Below are 24609 nucleotides of genomic sequence, written 5' to 3' on the forward strand. Positions count from 1 at the left end.
TGCAAATTTTCCACATTAAAAAAAAAAAAAAAATAATGAAAATGTAGACAAATCAACAATGTAGAAAATTGAAACAATGTTGGGCGGGCAGCCAATTCTCATGCTAGGCTGCTATGATGTAGCGGAAAGGGGATGCCATACTAGCACCAACAGCGATAAATCTTTATGTTCTCCTACCCTACCCTCCCCCGCTCCTATGAAATGTGTTGGCGTCATTTTGAGTTGCTGTTGCTTCAACTGAGCAAGCAACTGTTGTTGCCTGACATCTCTCTCTCTGTAATTGAATACGAGTACACATTATCCCTGTCAAAGACTTTAACAAATACCGTGGAAATGCTGTGGGATTTGAAGGAATAGACATTCATGTGCCACAATATTATGTTTTCTTTAAGTTGAATTTAAAGGGTCGAGGTTTTCTTTAAATCTAGATGTCAGGCATTAGCTCCAAAGAGAGCAATGAACATATTTTACATGACATTAAGTGGAAATGTCGCTTATTTCTATGTGGTCGAAATTTTCCATGGTTTTGAAGATTCTTAACCGAAGAAAATGTTTAAGTAAAAAAAAAACATTTTTTTTTTGTTAAGAAAAATGTGTTGATTAAATTTGGCTGTTATTTTAAGAACAATTTATAGAAAGTCTGATAAAACGAGTTGAACATCTTGAAAGCATATGAAATTTATAAGTAGATTCCCAAATATAGGCTTGATCCTATATGAAGTCGTATCTTTGTTTAAAATTAATTTTGATTACATATATTTATGTTCATTCGCAAAATATATAATTCTATACAAACAGTCAGTTGGATTAAAAGAAGCCCTTATTTGAGAACCACTCTATTGGTAGGGCTTTCGGTAAACTCTATTTATCGTTGGGAGGATAGTAAAGGGAGGATTATAAATACTGAACGAAGAGGGCAGGGGAAAATAATTCTTATGTCAGACTTTTGGGTCATTATAGAAATTTCAGTTGTTTTGTCATTAGTAGGATGATTGCTGATCCCGCACGAGACAAGGATTCCAGATAATTGACCCTTTGCTCGCTCATTCTTAACCAGTAAGGTAAGGTCAAAATTCAGGCGAGACGACTATATGACACCCTACACCCCAATGTGTATTTAGTAGAGCTCACGTAACAAAAAAAGTTTATATTAGTAATTTATGTGAAGTAGATCATACCAAGTATGTCCAAAATAACATTCCTGTATAGTGATATTATATGACTTCGATAAGGATTATATTAAAAACTATTTATTAAAGCAATAGATATACCGGACCGAGTTTCACCAAAGGTTTGAATATGAAAAATTTGGCCCGATATTACATATATGGTGAGAAATAACCGTAAAATCGGATGAAGATGTGTATTGAAGGTATATTAAAAATCTGAGCCGATATAGATAAAATTGGGCAGATATATTTTCGAACAGTTTCTGATGCCCGGTATCAAATATCATTGTTGTGGAGTGCATCTTACACCAAATCTGATGAAACATATATAAGGGAACTATAGCTATATCTGAACCGATTTTCACCAAATCTGATGTACTTGCTTCTAGGGTGAATTCGGTCAGATTTGACAAAATTCAAGCAATTTGGACTTATATTGTCCATTTGGTGCACAATTTACCCGAAATCGGTTGAAGATATATCTTGGAGCTATAACTATATCTGAACCGATTTTCACCAAATTTGAAGTTCTTTCTTCTAGGTTAAACTAGGTCGGATGTGCCAAAATCCACTTCATTTGGACTAATATTGGACATTTGACCCGAAATCGGTTGAAGAGATATATAGGAGCCATATCTAAATTTGAACCGACACTCACCAATTTCAATAGGATTCGTCCTTGAGCCATACAAATGTTATTTAGAAAATTTCATCTCAATTGGACGATAAGTGCGAGCTGCATTTTATTCACAAAAATACATGGACAGACGGACTGATATGCATAAATCGACTCAGAAAGTGATTCCATTCGAATCCTCAATAGTAACATATAACTGTACCTCCCGATTATTTCTTGGGTTTATGAAAATTCGCTTTTTAAGGAAACGAAAAAGGAAAAAAAGTTAATAGTTCGGATTTCTTTCCCTAAACACAAAATATAATACCATTTATAACTTTTCATTTTTATATCCTGCACCATTCTATGGAGGGAATATTATCTTTAGCATTCCGTTTGTAACTCTTCGAAATATTCGTAATAGACCCTACAAAGTATATACATTCAGAATTAACGTAAAGTTTTAAGACGATCTACCGATGTCAGTCTGTCTGCATGTGCGTCTGTCTGTCCGTCTGTCTGTCTGCCTCTCCGTCTGTTGTAATCACGCTATCTTTCGAACGAATTGAGATAGAGAGCTAAAATTTTGCATACATACATAATTTATCAGTAGCCAGGTTAAGTTCGTAAATGGGCCATGTCGGTCCACATTTTAGTATAGCCCCCATACAAAGATACCTCCCAATATTCGGTATTTTCATGATTTCAGCGACATCATTTAACTTTCGTATTTGATGTTAATAATGGGTACTACAATTTTTGTATGTAGCTTCAGATCTTCGTATAGCCCCCATATAATGTTCATGATTTTAGCGACATTATTTACCAGAATTATTTCGAATTTCGTATTGAAAGATCTCAATGGGTACTACAACTTATGGCAAACAAATTCGTATGCAAGTCCACATCTTCGTATAGCCTCCATATGGCCGTACCTCCCGATACTCCGTATTTTCATGATTTTTGCGACATTATTCACCGTAATTGTAACAAATTTCGTATTTGAAGTTAGTAATGGGCACTACAGCCTATAACAAAAATGTTGTATGCAGGTCCAAGTCTTCGTATAGTCCCCATATAACGGTTTTCACTTAAGTGGTTTTCCTTCAAAATGGTGGAGGGTATTATTTTCCGCACCATCTTTATATATCTATTTCACTACTCAAGAAGTGATCCTAATGCCAAATTTTGAATTTGCAGCTCTATTCTTAACAAAATGCAAAATTTAGTACCTTTGTATTTTTTAGGTGGTATTTCCAAAACACCTTTCACACCTAAACCCTATACGATAACAGTGATACTAATGCCAAATTTCAGATTTCGAGCAGTATTCGTTGACGCAATACCGAATTTAGTACCTTTTACAAGTTTGATACTCATTTCCAAACCCACCTCTTTAACTTAATTCTACCCACCAGCAGAAAGCCCTATACATTTTAAATTTCCAGATCAATCCCTTCAACCATAACCAAATTGTGTCGATCTAAGTACTATTTAGTACAGTTGTTACACATAGTACACATTTTCAAAGACACCAACTTTTATCAACACTACTTCCCAAATTTAGATTTTAGCTGCATCGGTTCACATAATACCAATGTACGAAATCTAGTTGTTTTTGTTACCTTTAGTAAACATTTTGTCTGAATTAAAAAAAAAAATCCAGACTTGTATTATCCCCACCAACCAACATTGACCCATATGCAAAATTTCAAGATTCTAAATACAGCCGGTCAGTCAGTCAGTAATTTCACTACTCTTTTTATACCCTACACCACAAGGTGGTCAGGGTATTATGTCTTTGTGCATTTGTTTGTAACAGGCAAAAGGAAACGAGATAGACCCATAGTTTCTTTTGATGATCTGCATAGAATCACTTTCTGAGTTGATTTATGCATGTCAGTCCGTCTGTCCGTCCATCCGTCCGTCCGTCCGTCTGTCCGTCTGTCCGTCTGTACGTCTGTCCATGTATTCTTGTGAACAAAATGCAGGTCGCATTTATTATCCGATTGAGATAAAATTTTGCAAACAACATTTGTTTGGCCCAAGGATAAACCCTATTGAAATTGGAGATAATCGGTAAAAATTTAGATATAGCTCCCATATATATCTACGTCCGAATTGCCTTTTATTGTGCACCAAACGTGTAATATCAGTCCTAATAGTATGGAATTTTGCACATACAACCAAATTAGGCCTGAAAATAAGTATGCCAAATTTTATCGAAATCGGTTCAGATATAGCTATAGCTCCCATATATATTGTTCATCCGATTTGTTATTTTTGTCCTCCGCAGCCGTAATATGCACTCTGTAACAACAATATTTGGGGAAATATATCAAATGCAGCTCAGAAATATCTTTGCCAAATTTTATCGAGATCGGTTCAGATTTGGATATAGCTCCCATATATAACTTCGTCCGATTTACCTTTTATTGTGCACCAAACGTCTAATATTTGTTCAAATAGGATGGAATTTGGCACATACGACCGAATTTAGTCTAGAAGGTAGTGCGCCAAATTTGGTGAAGATCGGTTCAGATATAGTTATAGCTCCCATATATATTTTTCGATTCAGATTTGGATATAGTTCCCATATATATTTTTATCAGATTTCAAATTAATTTCGCACCAAATGGGCAATACAAGTCCGAATTTAAAAGATACAAATGCTTCGGCATATTTAGTCCTTCGAATTTTAAATTATAATTATAATCATAGCGTGTATGATTGAATTCTCCCATAAAAACTTTTAATTATTAAGTGGAGCTCAACTAAATTAGCAAAGTGGTGTAGGGTATCATAAAATCGGGCCCGCCCGCTTTTAGGACTTTCTTTACTGGTTTATACATGTGTAAAGTGAACACATTATTTTCATCTATCTGCTAAATCTAGGAATCAGACTCGGGTTCTCTTATATGTATGATAATACGCAAAAGTATCCGCATAATTTATTTCTCATACCAATAAATATCTAATTTGCGCTCAATTGCTTTGTATATTAGCATCCACTAAATACAAACATTTCTCTGACAATCTCTAATTAACATTTGGTTACATCCTGTAACCAAAAAAAAACGGAAGTGACTATTTGACATGTGTTTTGTATGAAATATATCCGCTCTCATGAGTGGAAATATTAATATGGTACTTTGATGTCTATGTGTGTGCGTGCGTGGTCGTGTAGGTGTGCATTTCATCTACTTGAGGTTTGTCGTAATTTATTCAATCTAATCATAATTAAGTCTGAGACAATTTTGTCGCAAAGGAAAATGGAAGAAGGTTTTTTATTCACGTGCCTATAAATAAGAATTATATTCAAAGGGAATTTTAGCTTTTTTTTTTTTTTTTTGAAAATTTCATTTGTTTTCTTTTTTGAAAATGTTATGGGTTGGTGGAATAATATTATACCGACCACACAAAAAATAAAGGTTAATAGTTTCATTAAGATGAAACTAATGTATGCTTCTCATCTCCAATGGATGTAGTTAGTAACACTGTATGTGTGGGATGATATCAGTGTCGTAATAAATACAGTATTCGTTTCCAAAACATTTGATGTGTTAATGATAACCTCAAGGAATATTATCTAATTTATCACACATTTGGCGAAGAGAATAAAGTAAGCAGTAAGGAAAGGTCAAAAGAGGGGGGGGGGGGCGACTATAGGATACCCTACAACACTATGCGTATTTAGTGGGGCTCCCGAAACAAAGAATTTTATATTGGAAATTTATGTGAACTAGATCATACCAACTATGAACCAAATAACATTGTTGTATAGTGCATGATATGACTTCGATAATAATTTTATTAAAATAAATATATATTAAAGCTATAGATATCCCGGACCAAGTTTCAAAAAATGGTAAAAATCGGTTGAATATGAAAAAAATTATTTATATTTGGTGAGCAATAACCGTAATATCAGATGAATATAAAGAGTGATTTGTTAAGAGCTTGATAACTTTTAAAAAAAAAAACGCATAAAATTTGCAAAATCTCATCGGTTCTTTATTTGAAACGTTAGATTGGTCCATGACATTTACTTTTTGAAGATAATTTCTTTTAAATGTTGACTGCGGCTGCGTCTTAGGTGGTCCATTCGGAAAGTCCAATTTTGGGCAACTTTTTCGAGCATTTCGGCCGGAATAGCCCGAATTTCTTCGGAAATGTTGTCTTCCAAAGCTGGAATAGTTGCTGGCTAATTTCTGTAGACTTTAGACTTGACGTAGCCCCACAAAAAATAGTCTAAATTCGTCAAATCGCATGATCTTGGTGGCCAACTTACCGGTCCATTTCTTGAGATGAATTGTTCTCCGAAGTTTTCCCTCAAAATGGCCATAGAATCGCGAGCTGTGTGGCATGTAGCGCCATCTTGTTGAAACCACATGCCAACCAAGTTCAGTTCTTCCATTTTTGGCAACAAAAAGTTTGTTAGCATCGAACTATAGCGATCGCCATCCACCGTAACGTTGCGTCCAACAGCATCTTTGAAAAAATACGGTCCAATGATTCCACCAGCGTACAAACCACACCAAACAGTGCATTTTTCGGGATGCATGGGCAGTTCTTGAACGGCTTCTGGTTGCTCTTCACTCCAAATGCGGCAATTTTGCTTATTTACGTAGCCATTCAACCAGAAATGAGCCTTATCGCTGAACAAAATTTGTCGATAAAAAAGCGGATTTTCTGCCAACTTTTTGGTAATAAAATTCAATGATTTGCAAGCGTTGCTCGTTAGTAAGTCTATTCATGATGAAATGTCGAAGCATACTGAGCATCTTTCTCTTTGACACCATGTCTGAAATCCAACGTGATCTGTCAAATACTAATGCATGAAAATCCTAACCTCAAAAAAATCACCCTTTATATATATCGAAGCTATATAAAAATTTGAACATATATCGATATCTGAACCGAATTTCAGCAAAATTTTAAGTGCTTGCTTCTGGGCTGAATTCCGACGGATTTTGGTATTTGCCATTTGGTGCATAAAAAAACTGAAGTCGGATAAAGATATTTATGGGAGCTATATCCAAATCTTAATCAGTTTTGATAAAATTTGAAACACTTATTTCGGAGCTGTATCTGATATCTGGTACCAAAGATTATTGTTGTGGAGTGCATATTACGTGAAGGACTTTAACGCGACTTTCAGTCGGAATTGCCAAAATTCAGTCTATTTTGGCTGATGTTAGCCATTTGGTGCATCATATCGGATAAAAATATGAGCTATATCCTAATCCATGGGAAATATATCCTAATCTTATCCGATCTCGATAAAATTTGACTGAGACAGTTTTGAGCTCCATAGGTTATATGGTACCAAATATCATTCTTAAAACTCCAAATCGATTTTTTCAGAATTTGACGTATTTGCTTCTAGACTGAATTTTGTCGGATGTGCTAAAATTCAGATCATTTGGACTGATATTGATCATTTTGTGCACAATTAACCCGAAATCGGTTAAAGATATATGGGAGCTATATCAAAATTTTAACCGATTATCACCAATTTCAATAGGGTTCTTCCTTATGCAAAGAAATATTGTTTGGAAAATTTTATCTCAATCGGATAGTAAATGCGACCCACATTTTGTTCACAAAATTCATGATCAGACGGACGAGCGGGCGGACATACGGACATACGGAATGTGATTCTATGTAGATCCTCAAAAGTAACTATGGGTCTATCTCGCTTCCTTCTCCATGTTACAAACAAATGCACAAATACATAATGCCCTTACCGCTATGTCGTGTAGGTTATAAATACTTTGTTCACTTCTCGTTGGTTTTTTAAAATACACTATTTTCAACGATAATTTGCGAAGTAGGATTTAAAAAACTTCATAATATTTAGAATCCCATTTAAAATTTTCGAATTCTGGAGCGACCATATGATACCCTACTATACTATAATTTATAGTAACATTTCAGTAGTTGTGACACTTTCGCATTAGAAAAAAATATTCATCAAGATTTTGGGATACTTAAATAAATTATTAGAACTATCAGGGTTCGTTCTTCAATTTTCAAATTTCGAAAAGAAATGCAAAAATGCAGATGCTATGTATTGACAAAGTACCAATATCGTTGCAATTGGGTCCAATAGATAGATCACAAATTTCACATATAAAGCTCTTTTTTCCAAGCAAAGTGGACAATTTTTATATATTTAACAGTTATGCATAGTCCATTTCTTTCCTGAAATAATGTCAGATAGCCATATTTCTGGGGGTATAAATAGGGCCCCTAATTTACCATTCAAAGCTTAACGAATGCAGGGGTGAATCGTTAAACTTTAAATGGTAAGCTGAACAAGTAAAAAGCAGTAAGCTCGGCCGGGACATAGTTGCATCGTTGTATTGGGGAAGACGTGGACCTGCACAGGTCATTACAATATTCAAACAACAAACTTGAAACAATTCCAGTGAATATTGTCGAAAAAACATCAAAATACTGAATATAGGAAGGTGCCGTTAAATGGGGGCTACACGAATACCTGGACTTGTGTTAGTAATTTACTGTCACAGGCTGTGGTACCCATTCTGAAGAGAAAATACGAAATTTGAAACAATTCCGGTAAATAATGTAGCTTAAATCATCAAAATACCGTATATAGGGAGAAACCGAAATATGGGTGATATACGAAGACCTGGACCTGCATGGACAATTTTCTGTTATAGATTGTATTACCCATCACAACCCATAATGCCACTTAAATCATCAAAATACCGAATAACTGTAGTACCCACTAGGAACTTCAAATGCGAAATTTGAAACAATTCATGTGAATAATGTCGCTTAAATCATCAAAGTACTGAATATAGGAATATCCCGATATATGGGGTCTATACGAAGACCTTGATAAGACATAGACAAGTTTATGTCAAAGGTTGTAGTAACCTTTACGAACTTGATCTGCATAGACACTTTTATGTCAAGGGCTGTAGTACCCAGAAGGAACTTCAAATATGAAATTTGAAAAACTTTCGGTGAATAATGTCTCTAAAATCATCAAAATAGCAAATATTCGAAGGTACCGTTGTGTACCTATAGGGCCTATTTTCAATACCAAAAGGTCTGCAGACCAAACACAGATTTGAGTACAATTTTATCAACCAATTTCAATTCGTTTGGAAGCTGGAGTGATTTCCACGGACGGAGATACGGAGGATCATCGTTAAATCGACATAGAATTTTATGCTGATTAAGAATATATGTACTTTATGGGGTTAAAATGTATATTTCGAGGTGTTAAAAACGGAATGGCAAACTTAATATACCTTTAAACACAAAGTTCAAATTAAATTTTAAAATTAAAATTTTTATTTACATTTTTGCAGGATCTGATGACTTTGAAGCGGTTAGAAATTTTAATTTTTATACCCTACACCACATAGTGGTAAGGGTATTATGTCTTTGTGCATTTGTTTGTAACAGGGAGAAGGAAACGAGATAGACCCATAGTTACTTTTGAGAACCTTCATAGAATCACTTTCTGAGTCGATTTATGCATGTCAGTCCGTCTGTCCGTTCGTCCGTCCGTCCGTCCGTCTGTCCATGTATTCTTGTGAACAAAATGCAGGTCGCATTTATTATCCGATTGAGATGAAATTTTCCAAACAATATCTTTTTGGCCCAAGGACGAACCCTATTGAAATTGGTGAGAATCGGATCAAATTTAGATATAGCTCCCATATATCTTCATCCGATTTCGGGTTAAATGTGCACCAAATGTCCACTATCAGTCCAAATTACCTGAATTTTGGCACACCCAACCGAGTTCGGCCTAGAAGCAGGTATATCAAATTTGGAGAAAATCGGTTCAGATATAGCTGTGGCTGCCATATATATCTTTCATCCGATTTGATCTTTAAGTCCCTCACATTCCTACTATGCACTCCACAACCGTGATATTTGGTACCAGGTATTAGATGGAGCACAGAAATAGCTGTTTTAAATTTTATCGAAATCGGTTCAGATTTGGATATAGCTTCCATATATATCTTCATCCGATTTCGGGTTAATTGGCCACCAAATGGCCAATATCAGTCCAAATGGCCCGAATTTTGGCACATGTGACCGAGATTAGCCTTAAAGCAAATACAACAAATTTGGGAAATTTGAGAAACATTTTCATTTCATTTTTTAATACGTCATGCATAGCTACTCTCCGTGCTATACATACAGGCGTATGAGTCATGAAAATGTGTAGCCAAAATAAAAGTCATACGTCACACACGTTCCGAAACGAATTGTACGTAATTGACATGAAATGCACAAACATCCAATGTGATTGATTCGCTACAAATTAAATTAACACTATAGTCTTCCTGTTATTTGTTTACGCTTTTTTTGCGAATTAATTTAATAAAACTAAATGTTAGGCAATCCATTTATGTCGCTTGTTAATCAAATTAAAAGGCAAATCTGTTGACTTCAAAACTTAAAGAAAAAACTGCTGTGTGTTTGTTTTTATGTAGTTTGTTTTTAATGGAAAAAAAATGGAAAAAATCAATTTATTTTTAATTTATTAATTATTTATGTGTTTTAACTTCAAAATATCATTCTCTTTGGGATATATTGTAAAGCACTGGTATATTTGTTAATAGAACAATAAAATCATTGTTAGGCATTTTGGCATCTGGGATCTCTGTGATTTGGTTTAAACTTTGAAAATAAATGGCAATCGCTCCACCTTGCCAACATTCGTGCCCTCGACACGTTTGTTAAATATGTAGTCATTGTCTATATTGACATTTTGTGAAAATGTCTTCAACGTCGTTGAAACGAAAAATTCCCGAGAATTCATTGAAATTCACAGTAGTCCTAAAAATAATGTCAGACTTTGTGTCATCTTAAGATGTAACAGTAAACTTATGTAAGCAATATCAGCAAAGTATCAACATAATTTATAGCAAGTGGAATAAATCAAATGGGACTCAAGAATTTCTACAAATTTTCGCGGGGATTTATTTAAACGACACTTGTGAAAAACGACTTGAAAATTAAATGTTACATTTAATTAAGTAAGAAAAAACAATAAATACAGCAAGAGGGAGAAGCGATACTTTGGTTGTTGTGAGGAAATTTTTAAAGACGTTTTTAGAAAATCAATAAGTATTGTTTTTATACCCCACACCACAAGGTGGACAGGGTATTATGTCTGTGTGCATTTGATTGTTACAGGCAAAAGGAAACGAGATAGACCCATAGTTCCTTTTGATGATCTGCATAGGATCACTTTCTCCGTCTGTCCATGTATTTCTGTAAACAAAGTACAGTTCACATTTATTGCCCGATCCAGATGAAATTTTGCACAAATCATTTGTTTGGCCCAAGGACGAACCCTATTGAAATCGGAGATAATCGGTAGAAATTTTGATATAGCTCCCATATACATCTTCATCCGATTTGCCTTTTATTATGCACCAAACGTGCAATATTATCCCGAATAGTATGGCACATACAACCAAATTAGGCCTGCAAATAAGTACGCCTAACTTGATCGAAATCGATTCAGATATTGCTATACATTGTTCATCCGATTTGTTATTTTTGTCCTCCGCAGCCGTAAGCACTCTATAACAACAATATTTGAGGAAATATATCAAATACAGCTAAGAATTACCTTTGCTAAAATTTATCGAGATCGGTTCAGATTTGATTATAGCCCCCATATATAACTTCGTCCGATTTACTTTTTATTATACACCAAACGTCTAATATTTGTCCAAATGGAATGGAATTTGGCACTTATGACCGAATTGAGTCTAGAAGCTTGTATGTCAAATTTGGTGAAGATCGGTTCAGATATAGATATAGCTCCCATATATACTGTTCATCCGATTTGTCATATTTGTTACCCACACCCGTAATATGCACTCCGTAACAACGATATTCAGGGAAATATATCAAATACAGCTCAGAAATATCTTTATCGAAATCGGTTCAGATTTGGGTATTGATATAGAGAATAATCTTTCAAGGGGGTAAAATACTCACGAAGAACTCCTTGTGCAGAATTGCAAATAATTCCATTGAAAAATGTGGCTACAATAATCAAAATAACGAATATCGGGTGTACCATTATATGGGGCTATATGATATCGTGGACCGATATAGCCTATCTTCGAACTTCACCTGTCTCCAGACTGATCTATGTCAACATTTCCCCTCTAAAAATATTCTTCCTATTTTAATTCGTTTTGACTCTAGCGTGATTACAGCAGACAGGCTAATGGACATGTCTAAATCGTCTTAGAATTTTACGCTGATCAAGAATATATATTCTTTGTTAGGTCTAAAATTATTATTTCAATGAGTTACAAACGGTATGACGAACTTAATATACCCTCCATACTATGTATGGTGGAGGGTATAAGAAACAATAGCAAACACTTCAAAACAATTACAAAATTAGAATTTAAGTTTGTGTGTGTTTGTTGAGCAATTAGCCAAGTGCAAATGGATAATAATCTGTACATTTTGGAACTACGAAATCTGGCTGTAGTATGTAAAGTAAAAAGTTCAATGCATTCCTATTTTTGGAAAATAAATTTTTTAATGAAATGCAGCTTAATTTGATCACTTTTTAATCCCATTTGTTAATTTGTGCCTAATTGAAAAACAAGTATTTTATGCTGCAGGAATTATGAGATGACAACAAAATATATACTAGAAATAATAATTGGAGTGTTAAGTAATTGAGTGTGTCATTATTCAAAACAACACATATACAGTGTCAATTTTAAGATGTTGTCGAAACAATAGAATTTTTCACTGCGAAAGATGTGGAGTATTTATTTTTCTTATATGAAACTTGGTTTTTGCTAAAAATGTTACCGCAGTCAATTTAAATATTTTTCTCAACTAGAGATCTGATGTGAATATGGAGTCATAATTTTAAATAATAATAATCCGAATTACATACGAAACGATTCAGCGAATTTCATCAAACTTCTTGTATCTTAATATTTCAGTTAATCATAGATCTAACGGATATTTCGGTCTACTCCTTCTGGTTAAACTTTTTACTTACAAAAACGCCCAAAAATTTGTAAATGAGTAATAGTTTTTATACCCTAAACCACATAGTGGTAAGGTTTGGTGTGACAGTCCCTCACGTAATATGGACTCCACAACAATGATATTCGACACCGAGCATCAAATACTGCTCGAAAATTTCTCTACCAAATTTTATCAAGATCTCTTTAGATTTTTATATAGCTTCGATATACATTTTCATCCGATTTTACGGTTATTGCTAACCATATATGTAATGTCAGCCCAATTTGAATAGATTTTTTCATATCGAACCGAATTTTTCCATTTAGCGAAACTTGGTCCGGTACATATATTGCTCCAATTAATAATTATACCCTACACCACATAGTGGTAAGGGTATTATGTCTTTGTGCATTTGTTTGTAACATGGAGAAGGAAACGAGATAGACCCATAGTTACTTTTGAGAACCTTCATAGAATCACTTTCTGAGTCGATTTATGCATGCCAGTCCGTCTGTCCGTCCGTCTGTCCATGTATTCTTGTGAACAAAATGCAGGTCGCATTTATTATCCGATTGGGATGAAATTTTCCAAACAATATTTTTTTGACCCAAGGACGAACCCTATTGAAATTGGTGAGAATCGGATCAAATTTAGATATAGCTCCCATATATATCTTCATCCGATTTCGGGTTAAATGTGCACCAAATATCCACTATCAGTCCAAATTACCTGAATTTTGGCACACCCAACCGAGTTCGGCCTAGAAGCAAGTATATCAAATTTGGAGAAAATCGGTTCAGATTTGGATATAGCTCCCATATATATCTTCATCCGATTTCGGGTTAATTGACCACCAAATGGCCAATATCAGCCCAAATGGCCCGAATTTTGGCACATGTGATCGAGACTAGCCTTTAAGCAAATACAACAAATTTGGAGATAATCGGTTCAGAAACAGCTATAGCTCCTATATATATCTTCATCCGATTTCGGGTTAAATGTGCACCAAATGTCCACTATCAGTCCAAATTACCTGAATTTTGGCACACCCAACCGAGTTCGGCCTAGAAGCAAGTATATCAAATTTGGAGAAAATCGGTTCAGATATAGCTATAGCTCCCATATATATCTTTCGTCCGATTTGGTGTTTAAGCCTCTCACATTCGTAATATGCACTCCACAAGAATGATATTTGGTACCAGATATAAGATACAGCCCAGAAATAGCTGTTTGTAATTTTATCGAAATCGGTTCAGATTTGGATATAGCTCCCATATATCTTCATCCGATTTCGGGTTAATTGTGCACCAAATGGCCGATATAAGTCCAAATGGACTGAATTTTAGTACATCGGGCCAAATTCAGCCTTGAAGCAAGTATATCAAATTTAGCGAAAATCGGTTCAGATATAGATATAGCAACCATATATATGTTTCATCCGATTTAGAGTTTTAGTCCCATACATTCGTAATATTCACCCCACAACCGTGATATTTGGTACCACGTATTAGATGGAGCACAGGAATAGCTGTTTTAAATTTTATCGAAATCGGTTCAGATTTGGATATAGCTCTCATATATATCTTCATCCGATTTCGGGTTAAATGTGCACTAAATGGTCAATATCAGCCCAAATCACCAGTCTAGAAGATAATACGTAAAATTTGGAGAAACCCGGTTCAGAGATAGCTATAGTTCGTAAAATGCACGATAGAATTAGATAGATTTTGATTTTGTACCAAATATCTCATAGAGCTCTGAAATGCCCTGTAAAAACCTTTTTACGAGAGCTCTACTAAATATGCATAGTGGTGTAGGGTATCATATAGTCGGCCCCGCCCGACTTTTGAGCTTTCCTTACTGGTTTTTAATATAATCGTTATGGAAGCCATATCATGCACTATATAGCAATGTTATTTGGTTCATTGTTGGTATGATCTACTTCACATAAATTCTCAATATATTTTTATACCCTACAACACATAGTGGTAACGGTATTATGTCTTTGTGCATTTGTTTGTAACAGGCAAAAAGAAACGAGATAGACCCATAGTTACTTTTGAGGATCTTCATAGAATCACTTTCCGTCCTTCCGTCTGTCCATGCATTCTTGTGAACAAAATGCAGTTCGCATTTATTATCCGATTGAGATGAAATTTTTCACAAATCATTTGTTTGGCCCACGGACGAACCCTATTGAAATTGGAGATAATCGATAAAAATTCAGATATAGCTCCCATATATATCTTCGTCCGATTTGCCTTTTATTGTGCACCAAACGTGTAATATCAGCCCGAATAGTATGGAATTAAGCACATACAACCAAATTAGGCCTGAAAATAAGTATGCCAAATTTAATCAAAATCGGTTCAGATATAGCTATAGCTCTTATATATATTGTTCATCCGATTTGTTATTTTTGTCCTCCGCAGCCGTAATATGCACTCTGTAACAACAATATTTGGGCAAATATATCAAATGCAGCTCAGAAATACATTTGCTAAATTTTATCGAAATCGGTTCAGATTTTGATATATTTCCCATGTATAACTTCGTCCGGTTTACCTTTTATTGTGCACCAAACTTCTAATATGGGATGAAATTTGGCACATACGATCGAATTGAGTCTAGAAGGTAGTATGCCAAATTGGAATGGGATGAAATTTGGCACATACGATCGAATTGAGTCTAGAAGGTAGTATGCCAAATTTGGTGAAGATCGGTTCAGATATAGCTATAGCTCCCATATATATTGTTCATCCGATTTGTTATATTTGTTACCCACAGCCGTAATATGCACTCCGTAACAACGATATTCAGGGAAATATATCGAATACAGCTCAGAAATATATTTGTCAAATTTTATCGAGATCGGTTCAGATTTGGATATAGCTCCCATATACAGCTTTATCTGATTTCAAATTAATTTTGCACCAAATGGGCAATACAAATCCGAATTTAAAAGATACAAATGCTTCCGCATATTTAGTCCTTTGAACTTTAAATTATAATTATAATCATAGGGTGTATGATTGAATTCTCCCATAAAAACTTTTAATTGTTATGTGGAGCTCTACAAAATTACCAAAGTGGTGTAGGGTATCATAAAGCCATAAAGTCAATCCCACCCGACTTTAGGAGTTTCTTTACTGTTTTTTTTTTTTTTTTTTTTTTTTTTTTTTTTTTTTTTTTTTTTGTTACGGGAGCTCTACTAAATGCATAGTGGTGTAGGGTGTCATAAAGTCAGCCACACTCGACTTTTGACCTTTCCTTACTGCTTTTATTTTTAAACTCTGGACATCCCAATATTTTATCAGTATTAGACGAAATTGAATACTTATGTACACTGTATCTGGTACACGTTTGAACATTTTCCAAAAATTATCAGATATTTCGTGTTAGGTGTAGGAAGTAGTCGATATAAGCCAAATCTTGTACCTTGTAATATTTATATAAGACTTGGGTCACATTCGAAATGGAGGATATTGGACGAACCTTTCGGAACCCATATCATAAAGGGTCAAACAAAACCAAACACATTTTAAGAACATAATATTATAGAAATTAAAATGGATTATCTAGCCCATATAAGTTAAAATCTTTTATCTTTTCTGTTAAAAAAAATCGGTGTTTTGTTACAAAATGTTGTGTTGTGTTTTGTATATTTTAATGACATTTCTTGACGGTTTGTAATACAGGCCTTCGCAGGATTTTCCAATAATAATGGGTCGTAATTTTGAATTTGTAATGTTAGAAGACCATGATGACTCGTAGTTTGTTCTGCACAGTTTATGATTGAGGATATAAAGGGCATGGGATCGCCAAACATAACTCCTGTCCTCTAAGAATAAATTCTATGATGATTAAACTCTGTCCGTCTGTCGGCTGATTGTCTGTTTCAATTACTATATAGATCGCCATATTTAAAATAGATATTTGAAACTTTGTTGAGACGTTGACTTTGATTGACCATTCCGGTATTGGCCCCACATAGTGATACTTTGTAACGCTTTTGCCACAATTTGCGAACGAATGAACTCTATCTTTCTGTATTGCGAAATCTTTTCCAGCATAATTATTTAAGATTAGAATTTTCAAAATGAATTCAGCCTTTCTTACATTACAAGCGTAGTGACTATCATCACTCTCTTTTATATATTTAAATATCAAAAACTTTATAAGCCAGTAAGGAAAATTCTATTCATGCATATTTAGTAGAGCCCCCGTCTGCAAATTTGATGTAGACACTTTTATCTTTTATACCAAATAACATTCCTATAGAGAAGAATTATTTAAAAAATATATATATATGGGAGCCAAATTCCACCAAATGAAAATGTACGTCCCGAAATTCACTAAATTTTGGGATGATATTAGCCATTTAGTGCTCTATAAACCTGAAATCGGGTTAAGGTTATATATGGGAGCTATATCTAAATCTTAGCCGATCTCGATAAAATTTGGCAAAAGTATTTCCTAGCTCTATAAGATATCTGGTACTAAATATCACTGTTGTGGAGTGCAAATTACGACGGTGAGGGACTTAAAGACCAAATCCCATGAAACATGCATATGGGTGCTGTGGCTATATCTGAACCGATTTTCACCCAATTTAATGTATTTGCTTCTAGACCGAATTCGGTCGGATGGGCCGAAATTCATTGGCCATTTGGTGCACAATTTACCCGAAATCGGTTGAAGATATATATGGGAGCTATATCTAATTGTGAACCGATTCTCACAAATTTCAATAGTGTTCGACATTGGGCCAAAGAAATATTGTTTGGAAAATTTCGTCTCAATCGTATACTAAATGCGACCTGAATTTTGTTCACAAAAAAAAAAAATCGACAGACGAACGGACTGACATATATAAATCGACTCAGAAAGTGATTCTATGAAGATCCTCCAAATAACCTACGAGTTTACCTCGCTTCCTTCTCCATGTTACAAACAAATGAACTCTCTGCCTGTCCATGTATTTTTGTTATGAGATGTAATTTTCCAAAAAACATTTGTTTGGGCCCAGTACGAATCCTATTACAATTGGTGAGAATCGGTCTAAATTTAGATATAGCTCCCATATACTACTTTATTGTGCACTAGATGGCTTATACCAAAATGGGGTGAATTTTGGCACTTCCGACCAAATTCAACCTAGAAGCATGTACTTTAAATTTGGTAAAAATCGATTCAGTTATAGCTATAGCTCCCATATATATGTTTCATCGGATTTGGTGTTCACTCACATCACATTCGTAATATGCACTCCACAAGAATGATATTTGGTACCAGATATCTCAAAGAGCCCAGAAATACATTTGCCAAATTTTATCGAGATTGTTTCCGATTTGGATATATCTCCGAACATATCTTTATCCGATTTTACGATGGGATTTATTTTTTTGAAAATCGATTCCGTCTCAAATGCCTCCGTCAAATTTAGTGGAAATCGATTCACAACAGAATATGAATTTAAAAACGATCACAGTTGGTATGAATTACTCCTCATAACTTTCATATAAAAACGTTTATTTTTATTGCGGATAACTCTTCTTAATAAGCATAATGGTGTAGATATATTGTGTCCCAACTTAACCCTTTCTTAGAGTTTGCTTCTGACATTTTTTTGTACACTGTACAAGGAAAAGTTAATTGTTTACAATTTGGGCCACCGAAATGGTATTTTTGTGTATATCCCTATATTAACATGTTTTTTGTGAATCCTGTGGAACACCGACATAGCCCAATCTACAAAAAAAAAGTATTTTAAAGCAAATTTTCTTACAAATATCAACCAAAAAAATATTAATTTTGGAGGGACCGAACCGCCCAACTTATGACCTTTCTTTACTGGTTTATGCCGACAATGTATCTAAAATATGGGAAGCTATATAAAATTTCCCCTGAATATCTTCCAGCATGCTCTGCATAGGAAAGCTTTCCTGTCATTTCCTGGGAATTATTTTAAAATTTCAAAAACAAATTTACAAGTGCAAAGTTTTTCCGCAAAGAAAAGTGAGTTTTTGAGAAGGAAGGTAGTCACATAAAGCAAACTTCACTTTTTCTTCAGAATTTCTTCTTTCCTACCGGAATATTTATTTTTTATTATTTGTTTTTCTTGTATGTTCAATACAACTTTGAGTTACCAACTTATAAATATTTGCACAACCCTTTGCTGGTCTTAGCACTCCTCTTTTCATTTCGAATTCTTCGAATAAAAATTATTCAACAAAGATCTTCGTTTTTAGTGCGCATAAAAACGTATCATTTTATGTAACATGTTTTAAAGACAATTATTTCTTTATTTAGGCTTTAATGAGAAATATTGGATTTCTGTGGGTTGATATTTCCGAAATGCTCTACCGTTTTTAGTAGTTTTCAATTTTTCCAGTTTTGAAAATATTTAAAAATAAATTTAAATTATGTTTTATTAAAGCTAAAAGCCCTTTCATTAAATATTGACTTGTAAACCATTATTTTTTATATGAAAAAAAAGTTAGATTTTTTTAATAAAAAATTAATTTTTTTAATAAAAAAACTATTTTTTATATAAAAAACTATAGTTTCATATCATTGTCTTGTATATTTTGTCATTGACTTTTGTAAATTCACATTTAAAGTGCCACGCCATGGGCAATATTTAAATTAATTTTTGCAGACAAATGCATTTTTATCACTTTACTTCAATGTCAAGATGCATTTTCAATGTTTGAAAGTAATACGGAATTTTTCAGAAGTCTTCAACAATTTCATATTTTCTATCAATTTCTGTTATAAAATATATGTTTCACTTTTTTTCAAAAAAATATTGTTTTTTTTCAATTCAAAAATAAAGCAAATTGTTAAAAAATATTTTTGAAATATTTTTTCCAAAAACCTGGAGTTTGTGCCAATGTCTTAAAAATTTAATTTTTTTCTTCAAAATCCTCCACCAAATTACATAAAGATTTAATTGTAAAAATGAAAATCTTAACTCACTTTGTTTGCAAAATTTCACAAAATAAAACCTCTTTTGAACTGTTTCCGATTTTCCGAGTCCTTTGTGACTTTTTATAATTTAAAAATTTTTCGCTTTTCTTATTACACTTCACTTGCGAAAATCCTTTAACACTTTAAATTCAAACAACAAATTATGTTTTTTTTTTTTCTGTGGCTTTCAAAAATCTTTTATCCTTTTGAGACGTTTACGGTTTATCTCTCTCTCTCTTTGGCAGGAGACCTAGCGACGACACTTGTTGAACAATGCGTTGTTAGCCGTTAAATGTTAGAATTATCCGAAATGTCAGCCGCTTTTATTTCTTCGAGCAATCACGACAACATCGGCACACGACGAATGACGAACGAAACGAACGTTATGATAGAAAAGAGCGCGCCGTTAGTTTGCAACAACAAGTGGCCAATAGTAAAACACGAAGTTAACTGTAACGAATGTTACGTTTTAGACAAGCAGCGGAAGGCAACAACAGCAGCAGTAACAACAACAACAATGGCCAATTGTCTCAACCATAACCACCCATATCCGAATGACTGATGATATATTCCCACAGCAGTGATAACGAAAATTCCACATAATCTCAGTGAATAAGAATGTAAGGACAATGTGTCGTCAAAGCTTTTTTTTCCTACAAAAAGCTTTTTCCCTTTCGTAGTAAAAGCTCTAATGGAGGCGAGTGTGTGTGTGCACACAATGGCTGTGGGTGTGGTGTCACAATGCCATGAATGAACGACATTGACGGCAATTTTTATCAATGAATTTGCAGTTCTTTTCCATTTTTTGGTGGGAAACTACGTGACATCGTTTGGGTTGTGTTGTTGTTGTGTTTCTTTTTTGTGTTTTTTTTTTTTTTTTTCTTCTGCCGAATATGACTGTTAATGACACTTTTGGGTACGCCAAATGAAAAATGTTAGTGCAATAAAATGTATCGCACACGCACTCTCGAACACTCACACATATGGCAGGACAATTCCATTGAATTGTAGTAAATTTCCACGAAAGTGAATGACGAACAAATCGTATAATCTGTCCTTACAAAGGGACGTGTGATGGACGGATGAATAAAATATGTGTGATTCACACAATAAAGAAGAAAACCATTTTAAAAATGGATGGGGATTAAAGAAGGAAACCACCGTGGAAAAATTTCATTGTAGGCTTTGTAAAGTTTTGACTTGTCTTGGCATGGGGAGATAGTTATTACGTCAGATGCCCTTGAAAAAGAAAAAAAAAATATGTCTGTTTTCGACATACGAGGCCTGTTCAAGAGAAAAAAGACATATTATGGTTTTCGGTAAGTTATTCGCCCTAATCCTACATCACATTGTGACACATAGTATAAATCGAGATAGACCTTTTTCTGTGATGCGCATAGGATCGCATTCAGAGTCAATTTCTGCATATTTGTTTGCCTGTTCATCCATCTAAGAATTTTTTGTGCGATGCATGTGACTATTGCATCCACTATGGTTGCCATGGATTATAAATTTGAAAAAAGCTCAAATAAACTAGTAAAGAAAGTCTTAAAGTCTGGCGGGACCGACTTTATGATACCCTACACCATTTTTCATATTTAGTAGAGCTTCACATTGAAATCGGATAAAGTGTGATATATTTTCCTGAATACCGTTGTTACGGAGTGGGTAACAAATATAACAAATCGGATGAACAATATATATGGGAGCTATACTATATCTGAACCGATCTTCGGCAAATTTGACATACTAGCTTCTATACTCAATTCCGTCGTATGATTATAAATTTGAAAAAAGCTCAAATAAACTAGTAAAGAAAGTCTTAAAGTCTGGCGGGACCGACTTTATGATACCCTACACCACTTTTCATATTTAGTAGAGCTTCACATTGAAATCGGATAAAGTGTGATATATTTTCCTGAATATCGTTGTTACGGAGTGGGTAACAAATATAACAAATCGGATGAACAATATATATGGGAGCTATACTATATCTGAACCGATCTTCAGTAAATTTGAGATACCAGCTTCTATACTCAATTCCATCGTATGTGCCAAATTTTATCCCATTTGGGCTAATATTACAAGTTTGGTGCACAATGAAAAGCAAATCGGACTATGTTATATATGGGAGCTATATCCAAATCTGACACTATCTCGATAGAATTTAGCAAATGTATTTCTGAGCTGTATTTGATATATGTCCCCAAATATTGTTGTTACAAAGTGCATATTACGGCTGCGGAGGACAAAAAAAAAACAAATCGGATGAACAATATATCTGGGAGCTATAGCTATATCTGAACCGATTTCGATCAAATTTGGCATAATTATTTTCAGGTCTAATTTGGTCATATGTGCAAAATGTCATACTATTTGAGCCCATACTACACGTTTTGTGCACAAAAAACGCAAATCGGACAAAGATATATATGGGAGCTATATCTAAATTTTGACCGATTATCTCCAATTTCCATAGGATTTGTCCTTGGGCCAATCAAATGATTTGTACAAAATAGCATCTGCATCGGTCAAGAAATGCGACCTGTACTTTGTATACAAGAATACATGGGCAGACGGACTGACATGCATAAATCGACTCAGAATCTGATTCTATGCAGATTATCAAAATGAACTATGGGTCAAACTCGTTTCCTTTTGCCAAATGCACAAAGACATAATACCCTGACTACCTTGTGGTGCAGGGTGGAAACATATGTATGGGTCATTTCAGGAGTAATGTATAAATCCGAAGCAATTTCGGCTCGACATGGAGTGCAAAATACGGCATATTAAAAACCAATAAGCAAAGGTCAAAAGTCGGGCGGGGCAGGCTATAGGTTACCATATACCTCAGTCCCTATTTATTAGAGCTCCCGTAACAAAAAGTTTATATTGAGAATTTATGTGAAGTACTTGTATTAAACAATTAAGCAAAGGCTATAGCCTTGCGGGTCCGACCACACGATACCCTACAACACTATAGTATATTTCCTTGTATTTACTCTCCATGTCATGGTGATAGGTATCCAAAACAATTTCACACAAAAGTTGTGGTCCATTTTACCCTCTAAACATAATTCAAGTCGTCCAAAATGCTACACTTTTGGGCCGCCCTAGGCCCTAACCTTATGCAAAGTGCCATGTCGATTGGTTTTTAATTGTGACCTGTAGGGCCACTGCAAGTTCAGAAGAGTTTTAATTTTTGATCCATTTAAACCTCTAAATATACATTTTAAAAAACAATAGGCTTTAGTTGTGACCCTAACTCTATCCCCATGCACATTTTCTTGAGAATCGAACGTTAATAGTGACTTGAATATGATACTCCCAAAATGTCGTCTTGTAAGGTGAAAAAATGTTACCAAACGTAAAATTCAATATTGTAAGTCAAATATAAAAAAAATCTCATACGATAAAAAATATGACAAAATATATAAAAAAATATTCACTTTTTTATTAGCATATTTTCACGCGATTTTCTTAAATTGTATATATATCGCTATATATGCGTACATAGGGATTTTGTCTAACACTATTTCCCCATTTCATTTTCCATAGAAACAAAAGTAAAATGAACAAGTAAGCAAAGGCTACAGACGAGCGGGGCCGACCGTTGAATACCCTACAACACTATAATAAACGATACGGTTTATATAGGCGAGATACTCGAAAGAATTCCACAAGATATGGTGACAAATAGTAAAAGAAAACCATCAGGTTTCGTTCTCTAATTTTCGAATAATAGCAACTTAAACTAATTTGCTCATTTCCAATTTATTGGTATTTAAATGGTCTTCTTTGATCTGGAACCAATATTTCCCAAAGACCTATAATCTCTCAGAAGTGGCAAAAGATTAAGATTTATTATTGGTTTTTGACTGAAACGCATCTATATGAGATACAGACATTTGACTATATTCTTCCACGAATTCAGCGTTAACGAAATAGTCAGAAGTGCGTCTTCTGTATTTGTGAATTCTCCAAAGAGTCACTGGAATGGACATTTTCGTATTTAGTCTACAAAAGTTGGTAAACTATTTCACACATTGAATATTTTTGGATGGCCATCCGAAACTGCTTGGCTTTTGCAATGTGCGGTAGCCCCCATTAGAATGTGCGTGAGGATCGGGCGATAATTACGACCTGCTGACAATTTTGCAGTTTTTTGGTCCATTTCAACCCCTAAATATATAAAGATCATCTCCAAAAAGAGTAGGCATCTATTCTGACCCTCATCTTATCCCCATGCAAAATTTAGTAAGGATCGGGCCATAAATGCGATCTGTGTATGATATCCTGATATCCTAACTACTTAGTTTTGTTAGCTGTAGAAATATTAACAAATGTTTAATTCAAAATGAAAATATGCCAAAAATATGACAAAATTGAAAAAATATGAGAAAATGTTACAAAATCAATATTTTCATCTTTAGAGAGATATTTTTATGCGATTTTTTTAGACGTTTTTTCTTTCCTGCCAAGAGGCCATTCTAAATTAATGAGAATTGTCGAAATCAGTTCAGCCGTTCTCGACATATAAGATATCTTTCAAGCATATCTTCTTTGATAGACATATATATCGCACATATTTTGCTATATATCCGATTTGTTGGATGGATGCCTTTGTGATTTCGACGGGATTTAAAATATTCACGGTTTAATGAAATTTTTTGAATTTTTTCAATACAAAAGATATGGTCTATTTTACCCGCTAAATATTATCCGATGACCACCCAAATTGGTAGGCTTCTTCCCCGTCCTAAACTCTAGCTACATGCGGAATTCCGCGTCGATTGGTCTATAATTGCGACCTGTATAGCTACTGCAAAATCC

General features: G+C 34.3%; 1 protein-coding gene across 1 annotated transcript in view; it reads right to left on the reverse strand.

The window, feature by feature from the left end:
* Positions 1-20052, reverse strand: part of LOC101893161 (uncharacterized) — a 93271-nt gene extending 73219 nt beyond the window's left edge. The window contains exon 1 of the mRNA XM_059131928.1: positions 19783-20052. The gene's annotated coding sequence lies outside the window, so the exon portion shown is untranslated. The remainder of the gene's footprint in view (positions 1-19782) is intronic.
* Between the last annotated feature and the right edge of the window lie 4557 nt (positions 20053-24609).

The sequence above is a fragment of the Musca domestica genome, unplaced genomic scaffold (genome assembly GCF_030504385.1).
Source record: "Musca domestica strain aabys unplaced genomic scaffold, Musca_domestica.polishedcontigs.V.1.1 11, whole genome shotgun sequence".
NCBI lineage: Eukaryota > Metazoa > Arthropoda > Insecta > Diptera > Muscidae > Musca > Musca domestica.